Here is a 5,586-nt window from a genome sequence, read left to right on the forward strand (position 1 = left end):
TTGGGTGCAATTTTTATTGCTGTTTTTTGTTGAAAAAGCTGAGTTTGTTATATTTTGTTTCTAAATTACATCTGGCAGTGCTCAGATTTTTCCCTAGACTCTGTGCTCAGGGGTCATTTCTGACAGGCTCAGAGGATCATGTGAGGTCCTGTGGATCAAATCTGGATTGGCAATGTGCCCTAACCACTGTGCTGTGTTCAGATTTCTTTAGGTAGACAAAAAAAAACAAGTACTAATGTAGTTTTTATCAAATTAAAACTCCAGCAAAAATCAGAAAATCCATAAAACTCAGAAATAAATTTCTGAAAAGTCAGATTGCCTGTATTTTGATGGCCTTGAAGTGAAAATAAAATATAATAACAATAATAATGGTGATGATGATGATGATGAAGAAAATCTACTGAAAAAGAAACCACCAGTAGGGGCTGGAGCGGTAGCTCAAGCAGTAGGGTGTTTGCCTTGCACGCGCTGACCTAGGACAGACCACGGTTTAATCCCGCAGCATTCCATATGGTCCCCCAAGCCAAGTGTGGTTTCTGAGCACATAGCCAGGAGTAACCCCTGAGCATCACCAGGAGTGGCCCAAAAAAACAAACAAAAAAATAGAAACCACCAGTAGCCAGGGAACTGGCCCAAAAGGTGGGACCCCTTATGTGCACAAGTCCTGAGTTTTATTCCTTGACCTACATAGCCCCAAAGCATTACTGGGTACAAATACCACAAGGATAGCCATCATGTTCCCCAAAAGCCCCTTCCCAAGATTGAACCTTCCATTCTGGTTTTCAACTCTCTCCATGAGTGGCCCCTTTCTCCATGAGCAACGTTAAAGAGCACCCACTCTTCAAAAAAAAAAATCAGAACTGGTAAGGTGATTGAATAAAAGTTAACATATAGCAATAGTAGCGAGTTCTACCTGTCCGTCTCTCTATCTCATTTTGGGAGCCCAGGGAAAGCTTAGTGGCAAGGGCAAGGCTGCAAGTTCAGCCCTGAGTGGGTTCCCACAGTTCCTTCTGTGCCTGGAGCCTCTACTACCTGTGACCTCAACACCACAATGCCACAGCCTGGTGTCTAACTCAGGATGTGACCCTGATGAGCCCCACAACCAAGTATATGTGAGGTCTCAGTCTTCAAAACATCAATCTCAACAGAGAGGAGCAGAAAGCTCCTGGGTTGAGGACAGGGGGGCACACAGCTGACCCAGGTTCGATCCCTGGCATCCCACTTGGTTCCCAAGCCCCAGAACACAGAAATAGGTATAACCTGTGAGCACCACCAGGTGTGCCCCACCAAAAATAAAATTCACAATCAGACCATTGCTCCTAAAGACCAATCACTTGGGGTCAGGGATGGCTTCATGACAGAGAACCTGCTTTGTTATAATGAGGCCAGTGGGATTGTGTGTTCAAGGCCTGGCACCCACATGCCTGCTATAGTCCCGAGGGCTCTGATGTTTGAAGTGAACAATCCCTGGCTACCACCACAACCAAGTGCACCAGCACCAGGCAAAGCAGAAATGACAACAATGGGAAGAAAAAAATGTTTGTTAAGAGTTGCTTAAGAAGCCCGGAAGACAGTTCAGTGGACAGGGGCACATGCCTTGGAGACACATCTCAGCCAGCTGCCCATAGGCAGTGCCGCATGTAATCCTAGACCTTAGCACTGAACTTCTGTCCTAATAGGCTGAGAATTGCTGGGCAAGTCTCCCACCTAGGGAACCTGAGCACTGCTTGGATGTTGTCCCCATGTACATACCAAATAAATAAATAAAATATTAGACATTTTGCTCTAGATACCCAGAAATGGACATTTTAGTTAGCCTCCCAGTAGTTCTGGTACCCCTTCAAATCTTGAAAAACACCAGAGTAGCAGTAAGGGACAATCAGACCTTGGGCTTCCCTGTGAAATTAGTAACAGCCTCTACCACTTCTGTTATGAGTTTCTCACTGAGCAAAAACGCCCACTTGATGCCTTTGGTTCTGGAAATGGAAAGCTGGCACTGTGGGAATCTAATTATTCTTAGATGACTATGCCATGAGCAGGAAAACTCAACACCATAATACAAAACTCTGCAACAAGCAGGACAAATGCATCAGCCCGCATCTGCAATTTTGGCCAGAGAATAGAAAGTTTACAGTGTGTATCAAATGTTTTTTAAAAATAGTGCAAATCTTTAGAGCTGGTTATTCAACTTTAATAAAACTATCATCAGGAAATATGAAGATGTGTGCAAAGATGTGTGTACAAAGATATCCCCTGCACTATTGATGTAATAGAAAATAACTCAAACTCATCCTTCAAATATCAGAAATTGGCTACAAAAATAATGGAGCCATAAAATGAAATGGTCTCTAAGTACTACGACCAACTCTTAGAACTCATGTTCTGAAAAACATTTAGTGATAGGGGTAATGTCTGTGAGACATGCATGCTAAGCACACAGCTTGTTACAAAACAGCAAGTACAATATTCTCATTGTGTGTTCCATGTATGTATATTGAACAGATTCACTCACCACACAAACATGGGGGAGATGGTGGAAGGATATTGATTCAACTATTGCTAAGGCATCTACTCATTTCTTTTCTTTTCTTTTTGAGGGGATACCCCCTGTAGTGCTCAGGAATTACTTCTAACTCTGTGTTCAGGAAATCACTCCTGTCAGGCTTCAGGGACCATATGGGGTGCCAGGGATTGAACCTGGGTCAGATTTCTGCAAGGCAAGCATCCTACGAACTTTCCCACTTGAGCCCCTCTACTCATTTCTTATTGATGACAAAAGAATTTGCAAAATTGAAAAGGTAACATGCAAAAGTGAAAGTGAAACAGCATGGTCTCAAGCATACATATTAATACAAAGGGAAATAAAGCATTTTTTAGTGCAGAAACCACCACCAAGAAGTCAAATTTTATAAAGATCAGTCATCCCCTAAGCACTGCCAGATGTGGCCCAAAAACTAAAAAAAAAAAAAAAAAAAAAAAAAAGACCAGTCTTCAATGGGAACAGAGAACTAATACAGAGTGGTCAAGGTGCTGCCTTGTAGGCTGCAACCAGGGTTTGATCCCTAGCAAAATACATATCCCACCAACTAGAAGTGAGTCCTGAATGCAGAGCCAGGAGTAAACCCTGAGCACAGCTGGATGTGTCCACAACCCCCCAAAAAAGACCCAGCATCAAGATCACAAACAACATCTCTGCCCTTCTCAACAGTGAATACATTGGTATGTACATACTTTGGTATGTAGTATATACCCAATTATAATGTATAGATCAACAGTACAGTTTAATCATGTAGAAACATCTCATATATGCAAACCCAGTTACATTCCACAAAATAACCAGTCAGAAATCTTCAAAAGTGTTGGGGGTTGGGGCCGGAAAGATAGCATGGAGGTAAGGCATTTGCCTTGCATGCAGAAGGACGGTGGTTCGAATCCCGGCATCCCATATGGTCCCCCGAGCTTGCCAGGAGAGATTTCTGAGCTTAGAGCCAGAAGTAACCCCTGAGCGCTGCCGGGTGTGACCCAAAAACCAAAAAGGCAAAAAAAAAAAAAAAAAAAAGAAATCTTCAAAAGTGTCAATTGTAACAGATCGGAAGGAGCTGATGATCATTAGCACTGTGGTATTCCAGATACCACAGTGTATATACCACTGTCGTATTTCAGATACCTGTTCCAGGCACCTGGACCAGAGGGAGGGTGGCATTAAAGGAAACACTAGTGAAATTCAAAGTAGCTGTAGTCATGTGAGTATCAGACCAAGATAAATTTCCTAGTATTGATCATTTGTGGGTATCCCCTCCCCAAACTTCCTATTTACCCCACCTGGATGGTCAGACCCATCTACCCTGGGAGGGATCTGAGGTTTGGAATAAAAGGTGTGGCCTGAGAGGGAAGGGGAAGAAAGGAGAAGCAAGGAATCATGAGGACAGCTGAAAGAGGCTGCATGTAAAGCTTAGCAAAGAGGCCAGATGAGAAAAATGTACATGGCATCTAAGATCATGAAAAAAAGCTGGCTGCCTGTTGAAACTTCAAGTGACTACCTGTGAAATTATTTCTCCACCATTATCCTGCAACCTTGAGACCCGACAGCCAAGGGGATACAGGTGCCATGCCGAGAAAGGCCTCACCCCAATACTAGCACCCTATATTTTATTTTTATACAACAATCATTGTAAAATGTTAACATTAGAGGAAGTAGACAAGAATGTTTAAACCTATTATAATTTTGCTTCTATTGCTGCATAACAAATAAACACAATTTTATCAACTGGCCATAACACGCAGTTATTAACTCACCCTTTGGAGATGAGGAGTCCAGCTTGACATGTATTTGGAAAAGTTGAGGTCCTTTTGCACTCCAGTTGTGCCGGAGGATATTGCATTCCCCTTCTCCAACATCTCTGGTCCTTGTACACAGCCTCCTGCAACTCCCCAGTTGCAGAAGTACTTTGAGTGCTCATGCTATGAATTTCTCTCACTTCAGCCAAGAAAACTCTTTGTTAAAAGACTGGGCCTCTCTAAAAATTCCAGGTGAGGAGCCAGCGTAGGGCATTTGCCTTGCACGTGGCTGATCCAGGACAGAACCGTCCCATATGGTGCCCCAAGCCAGGAGCGATTTCTGAGCTCATGGCCAGGAGTAACCCCTGAGCATCACAGGGTATGGCCCAAAAAAGAAAAAGAAAAATTCAGGTGAATCTTCTGCTTGATAGCACAGCTATGTCCCCTTAAATATATTTACAAGGGGCCGGGCGGTGGCGCTGGAGGTAAGGTAAGCCTTACCTGCGCTAGCCTAGGAGACGGACCGCGGTTCGATCCCCCGGCGTCCCATATGGTCCCCCAAGCCAGGAGCGACTTCTGAGCGCATAGCCAGGAGTAACCCCTGAGCGTCACCGGGTGTGGCCCAAAAACCAAAAAAAAAAAAAAAAAAAAAAAAAAAATATATTTACAAAGTTTCTTTTGCTGCCTAACACAGACTTTATTTGCCACCTCTCTCTATTGTTAAATAAGTCCAAATTTCATTTCACTTAATCTTAGTTTAAGGGCCACAATCAGTTAGCGATGAGGCTACTCCCAGCTCTGTGTTTAGGTGCCCCTGTGGTGCTTTGAATTCAGCATCTATTCTAACCCCCTTGAGCTGTGTAACCTCAGATAAGTTCAAAATTTTAAATTTAAAGAATGACTATTTTTTATGTTAAAATGTACAGGTATTTGTTCTTTACTCTTCTCCAAGTTTTCTACATTGAGACATAATCACAGTATAGGATTTCTCTGTTACCTTGAAATATATATGTAATATTATATTATATATTTATATATTATATACCATATAATATATTTGTTTATTGTATATTTATTAAAAATCATATAATATATTTTCTTATTTATATAATTTACATATTAAACCGAATGTTTATTTATATTTATGTTAATATCATAAATATATTTATATTATAAATGTAATATTTATATAGTATATATATGATTGGGAGAGATAGTACAGGGATTAAGGCACTTGCCTTGCCTGTGGCTGACCCTAGTTTAATACACACACATACACACACACACACACACACACACCACGCAAAT

Source organism: Suncus etruscus, chromosome 14 (assembly GCF_024139225.1).
Source record: "Suncus etruscus isolate mSunEtr1 chromosome 14, mSunEtr1.pri.cur, whole genome shotgun sequence".
Lineage (NCBI taxonomy): Eukaryota > Metazoa > Chordata > Mammalia > Eulipotyphla > Soricidae > Suncus > Suncus etruscus.